Genomic DNA, 20,961 nt, shown 5'->3' on the forward strand with positions numbered 1-20,961 from the left:
TCCTCCCGATATGAGAAAGCCACTGGTAGCTGCGCACTTTGAAATCTCGGCTGAAAACTCGCTCCTTTAGAACCGCTTTTTTGTGCGTTCAGTTTGTTGTCCTTGCCCCCGCGCCTCCGATTATCCACGGTTGGATACGTACGGCGCGAAAGAGGTTTAAACGTACGGCGCGCACCAATATTGTACAAATACGTACACATGTTCAGCGTGCAGTGGATATAAACTATTGCCCGGCACAACCCCGAAGACACATCGGAGAGATCGAGGGAGCTGCGTGGACCAGGGTGCTCTGTGCATTTCTCAGAGTGTTTACATCGATGGCCATTTAGGCGATAATGATTTACATTTTGTAAGTACGAGGTACTGGCGGGAAAGTTAATGCTGTGCAGCAAATTAGTAATTGCAATGCGATTAAACAACACGCATTTGAGATTAATGGTTGCGCTGCCTCATGTGAACTGAAGAGTTTCTTAGCTATTAAAAAAAAGTTTATATGGATTTTGTGGGCATAGTCTGCCAAGGAATAAGGCACTTTAATTCGTGTGAAAAATGCCAATTGTAGAACTTTTTTCAAAGCTCTACGCCTTCACACGCAAGAATCTTCAAGCAATAACCATTTCTGCTTTGGAATTAAAACACATTTGAAAGATCAGCCGCTCAAACATGCACCGTCTGAACTCTGCAGCAATTTCCATTGAAGTTAAAGTTGCTGTCTTCAGGCTCAAACCAGAGATTCACAAACACCGTCTGGTGGTGGTCCTGAACCAGTGATGGAAAAACATTATTATGGACCTCAAGCAAAGCACGTACACACACACACAACACTATTTTACCATTTAAAAAATCGCAGGATCGCAAGTATCAAGGAAGTTGGCACCGCCCGCTCCACTTTCGTTCGTTCTTGGGTCAGGGCCAGCCTGATGAATCGAAACGAAATGTCACGTACGGAATTTAATGTCTGATCCACGCGAGCAGCTGGATAGACAAATCGTATATATTTGGCTTGAGGACAGTAGCACGGAAACAAAAACTTGTCAGAATAACAAAGCAGTCACGGAAAATAGTCTTCAAACATTTCCGGTAGACACCACAATTGAAGCAGCCAATACGATTTAACCAAAGCACCAACAAAAAAGCTAACCACGATTGCTAAAAAAATGCCAAACAGCGATGTCTCGTTCCAGTCGGGCAGCTGAGCGGTAGCAACGTTTTGATGTCGGCGTCGGCCCAGGGTTTTCTGGTTTGAAATTCAATCCCGGTCCCCAGCGCTAGCTGCCGGACGAGCTCATCAGGATGTCAGACTCAGATTCTCTATTTAGACTGGAGAAGGTCCGTCTCGCTTTCCAACACTAACAATCCCTCGACACGCCGTGCAAGAGGCGGGCCTTTACGTTCGCCGCCATCAATGGCCACGTGAACCTCCAGCTCACGATGATGCGGCCCTTACCCATCACAAGGCAATTGCACCGAGACGAAAGTTGCGTCAGACGTACATGCTGGTCGGAATTGTCGCAACATTGTTTGCGAGTGCCCCAATGTGGCAAGCCAATAGTAATTGTACTATGCACCCCCCGCCCCCGTTGATAGGAATATGGAATTAACACTGCTGGCTCGTAGTTGCAAACAGAGCTGAGCACTGCCTTCAACTTCACTTGAACAATAAGACCGATTACATTTGTGAATAAAATAAATGCAAATGACATGCATTAAAAGATCCACCTACATAGAGGTATAGTGGTATATAACAGAGCACTTTGGATGCGGGGTTTGTGGTGATCACACTGATATTATTGGGTGTGATACTCTTTATAACCTTCTGGGCTGCTTGGAGGATAGCGCATGAGACACCAATCTGAAAAGAAAAAAAACTGAATATTATCTTTTCATATGCACGGGTTTTCTTTGGCTTCCTTCCACATGTAAGAAGGGGAATTAAACGTCCCACAGGGGGCACTCTCGTGAAAAAGTCTCGACAAATTTATCAGCCTCTCCTGAAGAAACATTGCGTATATAAAAAAAAATATATAAAAACAAATGAAATATATTGTCTACACGCCAACAGGCACTGCACGGCTCACGCATAAAGCCGGGCCTAAAAGCCATTAGGCAAACGTCGATACATTTCATAGGGCCCGCCGGAAAAGCCTTTAACTAACATGTTGTAGACTCCAATAACGGCAAGAAAGTCACGGCTAAGCTGCCCGGCACTTGAAAGTTGTGGTTGTGATTTTGCAGAATTCTACTTCGCTAAAAGATATATATTACATTGAAAATAATAACGATATTCGTATTCCATGGTTCTTTCAGTAAAGTCACGTAGATAGAAAAAATATAATAAAAAATTAAGTGATTAAAAATATCACGACGTTTCGATCGCAACACAAGCGGTCGTCATCAAAATAAATACCCTTAGAATATGAATTCCTGCAGTCACGAAAGTTTTAAGTCAAAATAATGACAATGTTTGTGAATCAACTTCTCGATGAAAAAAGCCATCCCCCCCATACCCAAACGGCCTCCCCTTGCCCTTCATGACATTTTAGTCAACGGGAATTGTTCGACCATACTTCACTCTGCTGCTCAGTGCGGGTTGAAGTCATATGGAAGGTGCCTAGGACCGTTCAAATATCGCTTCATACCGATGCTAGCCGCGGCCAGGACTCAAACTCGGATAACTGGATTCATCGCGCAGGATGCTCAGCATTGGGCCACTGCTCTGCCACATATATACTGTACACACATTAAATATCAATAAGCTTCATTGTTTATGCAGTCCAGTTTTTTGATGCAGAAGTCAAGCTGGCATTTGGCAATTACATTGCAAGCGTGCTATTCTGTTGTCATGGCCTATACTTTGCCTTGCTGGCTGTGACTTGCTCCACGTTTGTGCCCAAAGGAAAAAGGTAAATATATTTTAGCCTGCGAAAAAGTAATCTAAGTAATATGCGAGTGATTGAAAATGAAAAATGCATTTCTGCTAATTGCCATGGCATTCCTGATTGAATGGACCCTTCTTACGATGAGCAGCCTGTCAGAACATTAAACTCTCGATTAAATTCACTGTTGCTTGCTTTCTTTTTTTCACTTTTTTTTACAATGCTATCCCAGTTGTGCGATCAGCCTCGTGGCATGCCCACTGAAAGTAATTTTTTTTCATCGACAGTAAAACATATATATTTTTTATTCTCATGAGTAGGAATTTAGCAAAAATTAAATCGCTTTTGTGCGTGTGCACCGAATTCATCAACTCATTATGCTTGAGATCCCAGCGGGGAGCGGTAGTGTCGTGGTTAGCGCGCTGCGCTATGAAGCCATCCGAGTTCGATTCCCGTTCACGGCCAACACCAGTGACGATTATTTTAACCGGTCCTAGGACTCCCCTAGGCCGACTCAGCCTCAAATGAGTACTTGGTGTGGTTTGTAAACATCGCCACTAGGGAGACAAAGGTGGTCGGGCGTGGTGCTGGCCACCCACCTCCTCGTGTGCCGTCCCGGCCTTCATAGGTGCTCACTAACAGCACTTGCCCCAAAAGTCTGTTAAGGCTATTCGGGCGATCTTTGTCTTTTGCACCACAATGATTTCATCAACTCATTATGCTTGAGATCCCAGTCTAACCATCGCGGCTGCCCAGATTCGAACCCAAGAGTTGGGTGGATTGTTGCATCACAAGAACGTGAGAGATGGTGATGGCTTGGGAATGTGTTCATCCAACAGTAGTTAACACATGGCTGATGATGACAATTTGGACAAATTAGACTCGAGCAAACTAGTCCCACGACACACCTAGAGCCAGGTGACTTCAAAGGTTACGCAAGCGTTTAATGCGGTTGAAAAACCCTGGTCTGAAAAATGGATTCTCTCAATTGAACAATAGCTTGCGATCTTTGGGAACTAGGAACAAAATATACTGTGCAGACTGATCTTCTTTTGATACAGATTAAATGTGTAAAAATTAACTGATTAATGGATGAGGGTCTGTCTTGCGTTTGTCCCCCCCCTCCCCCATGTAATGCTGCAGGAATGTATGAGTCCACCAAATTCGATGGCGTCAACCCCGACACGCTTGCGGTATATTTAACAACCCTTTGCATGCCCCACGCCATTACAGGTGAGTCTGTTAAGGAAGCAAGCAACATTTGCGTTTGAGTTGAACCGCTTTGGAAGCTGCATAAGCAGAAACTATGCCCGGCATTTAAAATGTGGAATTCCGACACTAATTAAAGGGTTAATGTGCTCTGGGCATTCTCCAAAACAAGCTAATGAATGCATTTCAGTAATTATGTATTTTACTCAGAACTAATAGAGCATGTAATATTAATGAGATTCGTTCTTCTACTTTACATTTTCTGCGTAATTAAAAGCGTTGAAATCATCTATTGGAAAATCAGTCGACTTAATAGGTATGTAAACAGTCAGTTGCCTGCTTAATCAAGAGATGTATTAAATGCATAAAACATTAGCGGATTATATTATATTCTCAGTTAAGCGGGGATTCCAGTTTTTGGGACTATGTGTGGTAGAAATAAACGTTGATTAATTTAGTCAAATTTCAAAAGCATTACAGTGGTGATGCACAATCTGTGTCAGCTGGTACAATTATAAATTGAAATGCATTACAATATCAAAGCTGTATTGCCTAAAAAGTGAAATTGTGTTTGATACTTATACCACATTTTGATAAAAAAAAACAGATCATCATTTGTTTGTTCAGTTATTAAACGTCGTAAAGTGTCTGTTCTCAGAGCATTCAAAGCCTTGCTTAGAAAATAAGGGTCATAAAGATGCAAATTATTTTTTTTATTCAGTACCACTATGTAAGCATTTTTGGTTGGAAATGGAATTTTAATGACGATAATATTTTAATTAAATAACATTTAAGGAAAAAAAAACGGTCTAAAATAATTAAACATTTTCACCCACCAGTTGTATTCATTAATTGTCATTTTTTTTTATTTTGCAAACTTTATGTGATCATAAACAGAGCATTGTTGAATCGAGGTAGTAATATGAACAGTGCGTTGTTTGGAAGGAGGTGAAAAAAAGTTTTGTAATGAATTAGCGGTGCACTTTTTGATGGACCGCATACACCACTTTGGAAGTGTAATATTGAGGTTAAATGTATTGTTAAGAAATGTGTGGTTCAGGTGAGATTGGAGACATGGGCCAATGACGTTCATGGAAGCTCAAGCAACTGCTGAATGGCGATTTTTTTTTTCGAATGCAGGGCAATTAAATTTGAATTAAAAAAATTCTACAATGTGAAATTTAACCAGCATTTGCAAACCAAAAAGTTGAACTTCAACAAAACATCTCGAAAATAAACATGTGCACTGTGAATGCAGGTGAATGCAGAGAAATACTCGGGATTTATAGCAGAATATAACTTGAATCTCGTAACTGCAGGAATTCATATTCTTTGGGTCTTTCGGTAAAGTCACGTAGATAGGTTATTTTTTTGTTATTTTCTTTGAACCTATCTACGTGACTTTACCGAAAGACCCAACGATTAGAATGTAACTTATTATTCTGGCATGAAAGATAGCAGGCAAGGATCGTTTTATTGTCTTTGATTTGTTACATGCATGATCCCGTTCAGCCAGTTAACTCGCTGTTTCACACGGGACATCCGTGGTGCTGTGTGAGTACAGGAGCAAAGACAACCAAACAAACAACACCAACGTGGCAGCACCATGGAATATTGCACAACTAACAAACAAGGCATGTAATGGTCGTGGCAGCCACAGGTCAAGCAAACAAGGAGAACATCTTAAACAAGCGGTAGGACTTTGTCAGAGTAGACTCTCAAGGTCAGGTGTCATCTGTGTTAAAGCTTCAATATCTGGTAGAAGGAAGCGATGGAACTTTACATCATCTGCACCTAGTTTACACAACAAAGGCTCATTCCTAACAGCGTGCTTCAGCCGCACCGAACCTCACAAAAATAATATCCAGGACCTACCTTGGCTCTTCCCACCCTCAACCAGTATATATACAAATACTGTGTTCTTGAAATTTCTCTTACTTGATAGAGGTATCGTGCTGTGACGGTTCCACCTGAAGACGGAGGCTTGTGTTGCCTCCGAAACGTCGTGATTTTATTTTTATTTTTTATTTTATTTTTATTAATTTTTTTACCTACGTGACTTTACCGACAAAACCTAAGAATATGAAGCGATGGAGCTTTGCGTCGCTACTTTTTGGCATCTGGAGGTGGCCTTGCGGCCCAGGTTCAGAGCACCGAGGGAGCAGCACTGTGGAGATTCTGGGTTCGAATCCGAGCGTCCACCCGCGATGACTTTTCCCAGCCTATTCACCGACGACTGCACTTTAAAAAAAACATCGGATTGATTTTTTTTTCCCTTTTTCACTTAACGTTGCAAAATTCCAGCCCTAGAGAATTAAAATATCGGGGTTTTTTCTGTCACGTGACGAACAATACTTTGCTAGCCACACTGGTGAATACCCTCAAGAGAGGCCCTGTTGAGGGTATCTTGGCCGACCACTGTCCTACAGTGCGCTTGCCAGGCGTCTTTGACGAGGGGGAGCCCCTGGTCTTTGATCCACCAAACGCGACCTGCCATGTGGTGACCACATTTATTCTGCTGGGATTAACAAAGGTGTCTATTATTTCCAATTAACACAATATTATCGTGATCTCCAGATGTACAAGATGCTCCATGAAGTAGCATGCAAGTTACACAAATCTGGTCACACACACGCACACACACCTGCTGCATCAAAAGACACACACCCCCGACTTTTGCTTTAAATTACCGGTCAAAAGAGACGCCTCTTCATATTCGTCAACTGTTTACACTCGGTGCTTTTATATTACACGAACTAAAACCGACGAGCCACATTGGAAGCGGTCTGCACGACACAGTCAGCATCGTGCCCACACCACGGGCAAAGTGCGCGCGGGAGTCTGGGACGCGTGGCTTGCTGTGGGAAACGAGAATCGGTTACTTGAAGGCGGTCGTGGGGGGGGGGGAGGAGGTCACAGGCGGGTCAGTCCCAAAGGTGCTCCCTGCCAGACGGTCTGAAGGAGCTGCCACAGCCGTTGCTCAGTTCCACATTCCATTTACGGCTTCTCGGCCGCTGAAATATGCATGAGGTGCCAGCAAAAAGGGAGTCCCAGACATCTCTTCCACGAGTCATTCATCTTGATCATCTCCGCAAGGAGCTCGCCGCAGCCTCCTCGTGTTGTTGTGCACAAAATAGCTCACGAGGCCGGGTGCGGAATGCACAGCGAGCAGATTGGGTGACGCAGTTTGAAACAACAAAGGGCGTTTCGAGGTTGAGGAAATTGTAGGGAGGCAATTCCAAAACAAATGGATATTTGGATTTGTTTGCGTCTACGGGCATTGTACCGCAAAGCAAAACTTACGCAAAAAGAAATTGTGATGATATTTCACATATTTCTTTGCTTTTTTTGTTGTCCCCCCGCCCCTCACCGTAGCGTGCGTTTGTCTAACAATCTAGTTGACCTTGAACCAAGTGTTCACTTGTTTTTATGATGCAACTATATTCATGGCACGTAGGCCAAGGACAATGTCAAATTCATTGTTCCTGAATTTACATTTGACTACATTTACTTAAATTCACCAATGCAGGAATGCAGAAAAATAATCCCAATACCAGACAAATGCAGACTTTGAGTGTAGTACATAACAAATACATAGCATGAACCAAAGTGCACCCGGGAACGCTTGCAAACTCAATTTGGTAAGTGCCACTGCTGATTTTTCCCTAAATACCAAATAGTTGGAATTATTTTTCTGCATACCAAATACTTGCTTTGATTTCGTTCCACCTCACCAGCTCCAATTACGTTGGACACTTTATATTTAATTGAGGTGTTCCATTGGTGGATCCTTGACTTTGATCAAATTCCAAGGAAAATGATCGATGTGCATGAAACCACCTCTGACAAGCTCCTCTTTGTGTAGGCCCTCCCACGAGCAGTGGCGTGAGCACGCAGTTGCAGGGCTGCACCTTCTTCACCTTTTGGACATCGAGGCCTCAGCAATTCAAAGGCCCCTTGCTTGCTTCGGGGCGCGCACCTGCATATTCTAGCCATGCAAGCATCTCGAGTCGCTGCCGCTGTGAGGTGAAACAATTGCATGCGAGGTACGGATTAAAAATAGATTCCTCCACGCGACCAGTATTCTGTGCCGTGTGTTGCGAGCGTGATGACCTATTTTTAATTGTTCGCGCCTTTGCAATTTGCTCTGCTCAGTCGGTGTTAGCCGCTGAGGTTGCGGTGGGTTTCTTTTTCTATTCCTGCTGCTGCTGCTCTATGCCCACCCCCCCCCCCCCCCCGTTGTATCGTTCCACGTTCCGTTGTCATGTGCACCGATGCCCACTTTATTGAGGGTGATATTGGCACGTAAAATAAAGATTGACTGATTGAATGAGGGATCGTTACAAGAATTCGCGCGCGCGCGTGTGATTTGTTTCATCACTACAGCACGAGCCCTCTGGCTTCCATCATCATTGAGGCGTTCGAGAAAGATATAATGAAAAAATTCCGAACATTAAAACCCACAAGTCCGCTTTGGCGTTTACCTGTGATATTAAACAAACTAATAATTTGACGTGCAGCCTTGTATACATGTCACTTTCATTCAATATAATGTTATAAACAATTATTGTTTTGCTTCATGTTTGCTTTCATGTTTCAATTGTACTCATGCCTCTTCTATTCTGCAATTAGAACGAATGATGGAAACAGCATAGCTGTTCAAACAATTATAGGATTAAATTAAATACTAATCTGTAAAATGTATGCAAATATAATGTGCACATTAAATAATTATTGCATGATACGGACACTAATTATATAAAAAATCCTTCAAAATATTTCACATCTCAAATTTCTAAAGAAAATCAAAGGTGAGAGAAACGTGACACTTTGATGTAAGAAAAAAAACACATCGTGGCTAACAATTTGGAGATATAATTATATATTTCCTTCTCGTTAATCAGATGCTTGCCCAAAGTTGACATCAAAGCCTTCTTAGGGAGGGGAGCACAGATTGCTTTGCACAAATCACAAAGAGCTTTTAAAATATATTGGTTTGATATACGGTAACTAATAGCAAAAATCTGAAATTAATGGCACGAGTATCACAATAAGGCATTGCTTAAAAGAGATTAAATATTAAAACGTTACATTTGTATACTTATGCTTAGATATATTTTCCGTAGAAAAAAAAAGCCAAAAGCTCTTGGAACCATCACTGCAAGAGAAACTGGACCGTAATTTGAATGTGCAAATGTGCACATTTAGTAGAGGGATGCACGATTCAGGTGTCATGGAGGCGAGATGTTAACTAACTTGCCTGGTATACAGGAGGTCGTGGATTCGATCCTGACCCTGACGCCTGCTGTGTATTTGGAGTTTGCACTGCTCTCCCTGTGGTCGCGTGGATTTTCCTCCGGGTCCTCGGGTTTTCCCCTCCACATTTAGAATCAACGTGCATTTAGAGTATTTGGCTGCTATACATTAACAACGTGATCAGCCACTTCGTTGAGCTATCATTTTTGGCCAGGTCGCTTCTGAAGAAGAGCTGTACAGCTCAGTGGGCCTCAACTGGTATAATACAACGTAGTTTAAAATTGCTTAGTTTCATAGGTGAAGTTAACGCAATCGCACGGTGAATGTGGGCACTATCGCGACCTGGTCCCAAGCCGTTCCCGTTGGATCGACGTTTCCCGCTTACAAGATCCTGATCGGTCTTATTATCTGACAGCGATCAGTTGGGATCTGACTTCACTTCATTGCATTGCCTCATCATGCATTGCACGAGACGTGGATAGTTTAACCACGGAAAATACGTGAAGCTACGAGTTGCCTCACCCATTGTATGCCTTTTGTTTCAGGAAATCGATCCGACTCCTAACTGAAGGTACACTCCACGTGTTTGTTTGCACACAACTAATAAAACAAAGCACCTTTTTACAACACAAGTTTACGAGTAACGTATGAAATTCTAAAAAATATTGGGTTCTAAAATATGTATCAAAATATTTGCATGAAAGTATATAGTCTCGTGTCTCTTAGAGTTCTCTCCACTTGATACAGTAATTTTGCTGTGACTGTGCCACCTGAAGACGGAAGCTTGTGTTGCCTCCGAAACATCGTGATTTAATTTATTTATATTTTTACCTACGTGATTTTACCGACAAAATCAAAGAGTATGGACCCTTGCAGTCACGAAAACTTCAACTCTAGAAACAATGCTGAATATTTAGTCCAAATGACTCGCAGACTGCACAGAATATCACAATACTCGGGTGTATAGGATGCGTGTCAGATCATCAGAAAGTTACGTGGAAAATGCTCCCTTCCTTTCCATGCACTTCTTGGCAGATGATTTATCATCTCACTTTGTGTTAAACTGTCCACCCCTCCATCTGTCTCAAGCAACTTGGCTACCATAATAATTTCAAAGCAACTACATTACTATAGCCTGCAATTTAATACGCATCCTAACTACTGTACGACATTGAGTGAATTCGATAGGGTTGCATGCATTTTACGGCATGAAATAGAAACATATACGTGCGTTATCTTCTTATTCATTAGCTATGGATTTTATTTATGTATTTCCTAAATCATGTGTGTGTAGAGGAGTAGAGGAGAGTGGTGGCGTCGCGTGCGCTGTCCGGTGCTGTGACATCACGGGACGTGGGGTCGCACGCGCCGGGCAGTGCACGTGACGTCTCGCCTCAGAGGGTATTTAAGGGAGACCCCGTGACGTAAGCGGGGTCACTGGAGGAACGGGGATAGTGGAAGGAGTGAAGAGGAAACCCTTATAGTGATACCTGTTAATAAACCCTGGCGGAAGCCCCTAACTCACCTCCGTCTCCGAGTACCTCCGTCTACAACAGCAACAACTACTTAACAACTGGTGTCAGAAGTTTACACCGTCGCCAACATGTCAAAAGCGGGCGCACGGCGTAAGAACCCACCGGCACATGACTTGGAGGGTGCCGAAGGCGGAGAGGAGGCTCCAGCAGTGACCCCGGAGCCCGGGACCCCGGTGACGGTCCCCATGGAAACGAGCGGGCCGGAGCGGGAGGATTCGGCTGCGGGGAGTGCCAGCTCACCGCCGCCGCCAGAGACGGAAAGCGTCCCCGCAGCTCTGCTGCACCAGCTCCTGCAGGCGGTGGGGCAGCTGACCGTCAGGTTGGCCGAGGTGGAGGCACGGACGCAGCCAACCGCCCCGCACTCGAGACGGGAGCAACTGTCAACTGCCAACGTTGAAAGCGCCGCCGTTTTCCCAGCGACCGCTCCACCGGAAATGGCCGTCATGTTGGCTGCGACGCAATCCGCGGCGGCCATGTTGGCTCGGGAGACGTATGCGGCCGCTACTACGGCTGCGACGCGGCGGCCGGCGGACATGGCTGCCATGGCGACCGCGACGCCGCGTCTCTCCACCGACGCGGCCGGGGTTTCTCGGCACGCCGCTCCTGCGGGACCAGCCGCCGGCGACGACGCGGCCCTACATCAAGCTGCGCCCGCCGGGGGGGCCCCGGGTAAGTACGCGCGTGCCGTCCTCGCCGGGCCGCCGGGGTGGGCAGCGGCGGCTGCCGCTGCCCCGTACATCGCCGTGCCGCCGGAATGGGCCGCGGGTGCTGCCATGGCGACCGCGACGCCGCGTCTCTACACTGACGCGGCCGGGGTTTCTCGGCACGCCGCTCCTGCGGGACCAGCCGCCGGCGACGACGCGGCTCTACATCAAGCTGCGCCCGCCGGGGGGGCCCCGGGTAAGTACGCGCGTGCCGTCCTCGCCGGGCCGCCGGGGTGGGCAGCGGCGGCTGCCGCTGCCCCGTACATCGCCGTGCCGCCGGAATGGGCCGCGGGTGCTGCCATGGCGACCGCGACGCCGCGTCTCTACACTGACGCGGCCGGGGTGTCTCGGCACGCCGCTCCTGCGGGACCAGCCGCCGGCGACGACGCGGCTCTACATCAAGCTGCGCCCGCCGGGGGGGCCCCGGGTAAGTACGCGCGTGCCGTCCTCGCCGGGCCGCCGGGGTGGGCAGCGGCGGCTGCCGCTGCCCCGTACATCGCCGTGCCGCCGGAATGGGCCGCGGGTGCTGCCATGGCGACCGCGACGCCGCGTCTCTACACTGACGCGGCCGGGGTGTCTCGGCACGCCGCTCCTGCGGGACCAGCCGCCGGCGACGACGCGGCTCTACATCAAGCTGCGCCCGCCGGGGGGGCCCCGGGTAAGTACGCGCGTGCCGTCCTCGCCGGGCCGCCGGGGTGGGCAGCGGCAGCTGCCGCTGCCCCGTACATCGCCGTGCCGCCGGAATGGGCCGCGGGTGCTGCCGCGGCTCCACCTGTCGCTGCGCTCACGGGGCCGGCCACCGGCGATGCCGCGGCTCTGCACCTCGCCGTGCCTGCGTCCCTTGTCATGGATGACGCCGCGGCTCCGTGTTATACCGCCGCGTCTTCGGCGTGGCCCATGGAGGCTGCAACGCCGTGGTGCCTCGCCGCGTCGCGAGAGGTTGCGGCGGCTGCGGCCGCTGTCCCGCACCTCGCTGCGCCGGCGGGGTGGGCCGCGGGGGCCGCCGCAGCTCCGTGTTATACCGCCGCGTCTTCGGCGTGGCCCGGGGAGGCCGCAACTCCGTGGTGCCTCGCTGCGTCGCGAGAGGTTGCCGCGGCTACGGCCGCTGTCCCGCACCTCGCTGCGCCGGCGGGGTGGGCCGCGGGGGCCGCTGCAGGCCCGATTTATACCGCCGCGTCTTCGGCAACGCCGTGGTCCCTCGCCGCGTCGCGGGACGACGCCGTGGCTTCGTACGCCGCCGCTGACAGGTGGGTCGCGAAAGCGCAGGTGCCTTCACACCTCGCTGCATCTATGGCGTGGCCCATGGGGGCCGCAACTCAGCCGCACTTCGCTGCGTCTACGGCGTGGCCCATGGGGGCCGCAACTCAGCCGCACTTTGCTGCGTCTACGGCGTGGCCCATGGGGGCCGCAACTCAGCCACAATTCGCTGCGCCTACGGCGTGGCCCATGGGAGCCGCGGCACCACCGCACCTTTCCGCGTCTTCGGCGTGGCCCGCGGGAGCCGCAATGCTGCCACCGCCGCACCACGTCGCGTCCGCCGGGTGGCCCGCAGGTGCCGCTTGGCTTCCACACCTCGCGGCGCCGCGCGGCCAATGGCAGCGCCGGTTACCCGACGTTGCGCCGTTTGTCGCGCAAGGGGGCGACTGGTCGGCCTTCCAGGACCGGTTCGACGCGGCATACATGTCGGTCGGCTGGTCCATGGAGGAGGCCTTGCCGGCGCTTCCGACCTGCTTGGACGAAAGGGCTCTGCAGGCCTTCAAGTCCATCCATCCGGCCAATCGGGCTACACTCCCGGCGGCCTATATCCAAATGGCCAACGTTTTTGAGCCGCCGTCCACCGCGCAGCTAAAGTTTTCATTGCGGCGGCGGGAGGAGGGGGAACTGCCGCTGGCCTTCCGCTGCTCGCTCCTGGCCCTGGCACAGGCTGCATACCCTGACCTGTACGGCAGGGCACTTGATTCTATGGCCTTGGGGAAGCTGCTTGACCTGGCAAGGGAGCTAGGAATTGCTCTGTCAATCAACAATGATCGGCAGATCACATCCTTGGCGGTCGCCGAAAACATTCAGGCGCACCTCTCCCTCCGCCAACGGCCTCAGATGGCGGCGTGTGCGGGGGTCCCGGCGCCGGACGGGGGGGTCACCTCTCAGGGGGTGGACACCCTCGCGGCCCTGGCGGTGCCCGATCGTCGAGGAAGGGGGGCGGGTGGTCGCCGTCCGGAGCAGCGGGGGCGGCCGGGACCTTCCCGTCCACAGGAGGCGGACACGGTGGCCTGCTTCCGCTGTGGTCAGCGGGGCCACATTGAGCGGGGCTGCCGGAATGCCCCGGGGGCCTTTGGAAAAGGGACTCCACCTTCTCCTAGACCCTCCTTGGCATCGGGTCCGGGGCCCCAGGCGAGTCGCGACGCATCATCTGCGCGGCCGCTCCCTTCACCTCATGCATCTAGCGGGGCTAGGACCCATCGTCATGGGGTTGTCCTCGAAGGGTCGGGTGCACCATCGTCATCACCCCCTCAATGGCCCAGACAGACCCGCCACTGGGATGCACTTGCGCATAGGATGGTGGCGGCAGCTGCCGGCTCCTCAGCGGTGGCAGGATATGTGCAAGGGGTGCACGTTCGCCTCCTGGTGGATACGGGGGCATCGGCCACCATTATTTCGGAGGACATTTTTGGGCTGCTACCCCGCAGCGTGGGTCCGTTAAGGCCGGTTCGCGGGGCTTGTGTCGCCGCGAACGGCGGCAGTTTGGGCATCTTGGGCCACGTTGTAGCGTCGGTTCGGGTTGACGAGATTGAGTTGGCCGGGCCGATTTTGGTCTCCAGGACCTTGGCAGTGCCATGCCTCTTGGGGACCGACTTTTTGTCTAGGATGCCCATCCGAATTCTCGTTGACCAGGGCTGTGTGGAAATGCCGTCAGGGAGGCGGCTGAAATTCCTACAATCGCCTACCGTCCTGTCTCCCTTGGTCGCCGGTGTACGGGCCTTGAATAAAGTGCCGGTGACCGTACCACCGGCGTCACAAATCCTGATACCCCTTAGGTTGCGCAAACCGCTCGAAATGGGCTCCACGGAGACGGGTATCCTCCTGTCCCCGTCAAGCTACTTTTCAAGGACGAAGGGGTTGGTGGGCGCCTTGACAGCCGTGTCGGGGGGCCAGGACCTTTTTTTGCAGGTCCTCAATTCGGGACCCTTGCCGGTCGTAGTCCCGGCCGGCGCCGTTTTGGCACACGCGACCCCGGCTCCTCCACCCGAGAGCGCTGCCCCGGATGGAGGGGTCGTGGCGGGCGTGATGCGCACGGGGGACCCCGACGCATCATGGATTGCCACGTTGTGCGACGAGAATGCCTCGTTGTCCTCCGGGGAACGTCGGCAACTCCGCGACCTCATCGAGCGGTTCACCGATGTATTCAGCCAAAGTAAGTTTGATCTGGGTCGCACTACTCTTTTGGACCACCACATAGACACGGGCGACGCGGCCCCTATTCGACTTAATTCCCACCGCTTTAGCCCAGCGGAAAAAGATCATGTCCGCTCGGCTGTCGAGGAAATGTTGGCGGCGGACATCATCTCCCCATCTACTAGCCCTTGGGGTGCCCCCATTGTGCTAGTCAAGAAACGGGACGGGAGTCTCCGGTTCTGCGTCGATTTTCGTAGATTGAACAAGATCTCGGTGGCTGATGCATATCCATTGCCTCGCATGGATGATTCCCTGGACGCCCTCTCGGGCGCGCGGTTCTTTTCGACTTTAGATTTGCTCTCCGGCTTCTGGCAATTGCCACTGGATGAGGCCTCTAGACCCAAAACAGCGTTCCGCACACCCCAGGGGTTGTTCGAGTTCAATCGGCTTCCTATGGGTCTCCATTCGGCCCCGGCCACCTTCCAGCGTCTCATGGAGATGGTCTTGGCGGGGCTGCAGTGGGAGTCTTGTCTAATCTACTTGGATGACGTTATTGTTTTTGGCCGTACGTTTGGCGAGCACTTGCAACGCCTTGAGGCGGTGTTCGTCAAAGTGCGTGCTGCTGGCTTGAAATTCAAACCCCAGAAATGCCACTTGCTACAACCATCGGTGAGGTATTTGGGACACATTGTTAGCACGTCAGGTGTCGCCACGGACCCGGATAAAACGGCTTGTGTCCGGACGTGGCCGACTCCCACATCTGTCGCGGAGGTGCGTAGCTTCGTTGGCTTCGCATCGTACTATCGCCGGTTTGTCCGCGATTTTGCGACCATTGCGAAGCCACTGCACGCCCTTTCCGCCAAAGGCCAAAGGTTTCACTGGGGCGCGGAGGAGGAGGCGGCTTTTGCGGCGCTTCGCACGGCCTTGGCGGATGCGCCGCCCTTGGGGTACCCGGATTTTACGAAACCCTTCCTGCTCGATACCGATGCCAGCGACACGGGAATTGGGGCTGTCCTGGCCCAGGTGGTCGACGGGGTTGAGAGGGTGGTAGCCTATGGCAGTCGCGTTCTGTCCTCGACGGAACAGCGATATTGTGTGACCCGGAGGGAACTTTTGGCCATAGTTTATTTTGTTCAGTTGTATAGACCATATTTGTACGGTAGGCTGTTTACGGTCCGAACCGACCACGCGGCCCTGCAATATTCGCTGAAGATTAGTCAGCCCTCGAGTCAGCTGTCTCGCTGGCTCGAAGTGCTCCAGGATTACCCCTTTGATGTAATCCACAGGAAGGGGACACAGCATGGAAATGCGGACGGTTTATCCCGATTGCCGGCAGGCGGTGGGTGTGCTTGCGCCCTGGGCTCTAGCCGTTGCAAGGCCCCAGGGGACGCCGCGGCCCAGTTGGTCGCGTCGGCCGAGGCGGACACCCCTCCAGGTGCGGCGTCGCCCGCGGATTTCGGCCTTGGACTTCCCCGGGAGGTATGGTCCGGCTTGCAGATGGAGGATTCCTCTCTGCTGAAGCTACGGCGCCGTGTCGGACATAAGGCCCGGAGCTCAGCTTCGTCGGCTGCCCCGGAGATCGCCGTGCATGACGGACTACTCATGCGTTGGGATGCCCAATTGGAACGCTATTGTGTGGTTGTGCCCACTAGCCTGCGTGGTAAATTAACCCGAGCCATTCACGAGAAGCTTATGCACCTTGGCTACCACAAGACCTTATTGACCCTTAAGCGGGACTATTACTGGCCGGGTGTTGAAGGTGACGTGGCACTGATTTTAAAGGGTTGCCACGACTGCGCGCGGAGGAAGGCCCCAGTTGTCCGGGACCGGGCCCCGCTGCAGTCCATCCGGGTTTCTCGCGTTAATGAGCTCGTAGCGCTCGACATTTTGGGGCCATTCCCTGCATCCCAACGGGGCCACAAATACCTCTTGGTGGGCGTTGAGTACCTCACACGTTGGCCCATGGCATGGCCTTTGGTCGATCAGTTGGCCTCTTCTATCACCGAGGCCTTCGTCCAGGGGTACGTGTTTGACAAGGGCGCGCCGGAACAATTGTTGACTGACCAGGGGCGGAATTTCTCGTCTAGGTTGCTCAAGGAGGTGTGTGACCTCCTTGGCACCAAGAAAATCCGCACCTCGCCCTACCACCCCCAGTCAGACGGGATGGTAGAGCGCTTGAACCGCACCCTTACGTCCATGCTGTGCCACCAGGTGAACACGTCCCAGTCAGACTGGGACCTGTTCGTCCCGGGGGTCTTGGCGGCGTATCGGTTGGCCCCTCATGCCTCCACGGGATTTTCGCCTTTTTATTTGATGTACGGTAGGGAACCGGAGCCCCCGGTGCACGTCCAGATGGACGTTGGCTCCTCCAAGAAGGGGTCGGCGGTGCCGACCCCTTTGAAGGTCGCGCTTGACCGGCTGCGCGAGGCGCGACAGGCCGCTGCCGAGAATTCCGCAAGCCGGCAGGCGGCTAATGAGCGGCTGCCCAAACACCAGGCAGCTGGCCTCCCGTGGATAGCGGGTCAAAAAGCGTGGCTGCATTGTCCCCAGGTCCCCGTTGGCACATCGGCCAAATTGCATCGCCCTTGGCAGGGCCCTGTGGAGGTTGTGGAGGTCCGCCGGCCGCAATGCGTCCGGATTCGGTTCGGTCGCCGGCAGTGGATAGTGCACCCGTCCCGGCTCAAACGTTATGTTCCATCTACCCTGGGGGATCCACCCCCAATTCCGGAGCGGCCGGCTGATGATGTGTCCGGCGTGCCTGTCCGGCCGGGTCTCGCTGACGGAGGTGACGTCCGACCTGTGTGTGTGCCCCCAGGCCCCTCCCGAGTGAGGCCGACAGAGACCCCCCGGTCACCGGAGGCCACGGCGGTGGGCCTGTTGCCCGCTGACGGGCCACCTGCATGGGAGACGGACATCATACGGGGGAGCGGGCCAGCAGCGCATACCCGCTCGAGGGGGATGCGGCTCCGGTGACGGCCCTGATGGCCGTTCAGCGGGCCCAGCCCCTGGCGCCCGTTCGGCGCTATCCGGCGGATGAGGCCTTCGGGGTCTATTTGTCTTGTTTTTTGTTGTTGCTGTTCTGCTTGAGGGGCCGTGCTGCCCTAAGGTTTAGTTTCTAGCAGCCGGTTATACCTTCAGGAACTCGTGAATATTCGGTCTTCGGTCCGGTGTGGGGCCCCGCTTGCGGGGTGCTTGCAGCCGGGTCGGTTGTTTTTTTTCACGGGGGGGGGTGATGTAGAGGAGTAGAGGAGAGTGGTGGCGTCGCGTGCGCTGTCCGGTGCTGTGACATCACGGGACGTGGGGTCGCACGCGCCGGGCAGTGCACGTGACGTCTCGCCTCAGAGGGTATTTAAGGGAGACCCCGTGACGTAAGCGGGGTCACTGGAGGAACGGGGATAGTGGAAGGAGTGAAGAGGAAACCCTTATAGTGATACCTGTTAATAAACCCTGGCGGAAGCCCCTAACTCACCTCCGTCTCCGAGTACCTCCGTCTACAACAGCAACAACTACTTAACATGTGTATAAATGTTGATAAAACCATAGACTAACATACAACAGCCCGTTCCTGTTTTGAGCTATAATATATTTTTTACTTTTCGATTTAAAGCTTTCGTGACTGCAGGGATTCATCTTCTTGGTTCTTTCGGTAAAGTCACATAGAAGGGAAATAATAAAATAATGAAAATAAAACATAGATTTTGTATGTTTTATTTTATTATTTTATTATTTCCCTTTATTATGTTTTGTTTTTATTATTTTATTATTTCCCTTCTACGTGACTTTACCGAAAGAACCAAGAATATATTTTTTACTTTTACACTTCCTTAAGGCTCAGCTGATGAAAGATACATGACACGTTGCTCACTCGCCACCACCAATGCTAATGCCAACCTTGCCTGCTTACATGCACCCAGTGTCACTGCAAAATGACAGCAAAAGTTTTCAGCCAGAGTGGACCTCGTGATTATATTCAACATTCGTGTCCAGGGACACTATGTGTCCCGATAACGATGCTTCACAGATAAGGTTTGGATAGGGAAAATCTTTGTCACTCGATGGGATCGTGTCAGGAACGAAGACGTTCGGAAGCGACTTGGTGTGGCCCCCATTGCGGACAAGATGCTTGAGGCAAGGCTTCGGTGGTACGGCCACGTGATGCGAAGTGAAGAGTCATCAGTGGCCAAGACTGCCGTGCGTATTGAGCCAGAGGGCCGCCGTCCACGCGGACGTCCGAAGAAGCGATGGATGGACCGAATAAAGGAAGACGTGAAGACGGTCAACGCATCCCCTGAAGATGCCCTGGACCGAGCCAAATGGAGAAGACAATGCCAAAAAGCGGACCCTGCGCCACAGCGGGAACAACGCTAGGAAGAAGAAGAAGAAGGGAAAATCTTTGTCTCTGTCTTGTAAAGCGATGTTCCTCCTTGTTCATTTTTTTAGCAGAAAAACGCAATGTTAGATCGCAATGCTTTCACGGCCAAAAAAAAGAACAAATAGGTAAACGTTATTTCCATTCGTAACCCAGATGCGGTAGGGTAAAATATACCACATTTCTACGGCAGGCGCAGTCGATATTTTTTAATTACAACCACTCTTAAAGATGGCAGGGACATATATGTTTCATAATAACAAATGTTTTTTTTACAAAAAGTTAGCTGTTTTTCCAATGTACCAATGTGTTGGTAAAACAAGCAACCCAATGGAAAGCCATTTGGATTCATAAAGCAGTAAAGTAGAAAGGATTCTCCAACAAGAGGGGCATTTAGATTGGGAGGGGAGGGGGTTGAAGGAAGATGAACGGGAGGGATAATCATGCGGGAATGATTCACAAGGGAGGAGATGGTGCATGAGTTAAAGCACTTACCATAAAAATTGGAGCAGTGGTGTCGAAATTCATTCTCGTTAATTTCCGCTCGTCACATTGATCTAAAACAACACTCTGAACTTCACGGAAGCAATGCATTGTGAGATGCGGTCACATTAAGGCACAATTCAAAATTGCGATGGAATATACGTACAGGAGCAGAACACTGATTTTGATCCCGGGCCAAGGTGACTAATGTCAATAGCAAGCGATATCTGAACAACTCCTGGGACACCCCATTCACTAACTGACCAGCATGGTGAAGTATGGTCAAACAATCCCTCCCACAACTAATAATGAGGCCTAAAATCTAGCAGTGGATTGACAAAAGGGTGAACGTAATCCATATGTTCTCCTGTTATTATTATTGTGCCTGTAAATAAACTCAAAATGTATGGGATGTGTAAGGTTTTGTATATACGTCACGTGTTAATGCTGGACTGATGTTGCAGGTTCAAGAATGTGCTCTTTGACATCAGCCCCTCGGACGAGGTGGGCGATTTCGATGTGAGAGCAAAGTTCATGGGAGTGGAGATGGAGAAAGTACTGCTGCATTTCCAGGTGACTGTGTACACAGCTCAGACAATTCCACTCAATCCCCAGAGGGTAACTGAAGTTCATTTCAAAAAGCCCAGTTGATAAATTTCCTAATATTTCATAAAATGTCTTCATGAAGATCGTTTAATATGATAGCTTATGTATGTCAACGTATAGATGTTTGAATTGACTTGGCCTCGTCAACTGGTCAATCTATGGAGACTGTTCACCACAATAGGAATGTGGAATTCCCATGACTGAATTGGGGGTCCCCCAAGACTGCTGCTCTATTCCTCATGGACCAGGGAGAGGCAGATTGGTTTACTTTTCAGTTTGCATAGCCACACTGTCCAATTCGCAGTGCAGCATGCATCCTAATCGCAAGGTTGCGATCGAAACAGCATTATGAGGTCTTCAACCTCCGATTAGCATGGTTGGCTGTGTATGGTGCGAAAGAAGTTCAACAACATCATCCCGCAGTAGATTACAAATGATTGTGATGAATATTATTCACATGGAGGGACATTTATTAGAACAGAAAACATGCACTGTGCAACGGTGCAGATTTGGAGCCGTATGTCGGCCTT

General features: G+C 50.8%; 1 long non-coding RNA gene across 1 annotated transcript; it reads left to right on the forward strand.

The window, feature by feature from the left end:
- Positions 1–8,059: 8,059 nt before the first annotated feature.
- Positions 8,060–20,336, forward strand: LOC144935337 (uncharacterized). Its single transcript, XR_013637298.1, has 3 exons — positions 8,060–8,131; positions 9,887–9,912; positions 20,290–20,336. It is a non-coding gene; the product is annotated as an uncharacterized LOC144935337 (long non-coding RNA).
- The last annotated feature ends 625 nt before the right edge of the window (positions 20,337–20,961 follow it).

This window comes from Lampetra fluviatilis, chromosome 13 (genome assembly GCF_964198595.1).
Source record: "Lampetra fluviatilis chromosome 13, kcLamFluv1.1, whole genome shotgun sequence".
NCBI classification, from domain to species: domain Eukaryota; kingdom Metazoa; phylum Chordata; class Hyperoartia; order Petromyzontiformes; family Petromyzontidae; genus Lampetra; species Lampetra fluviatilis.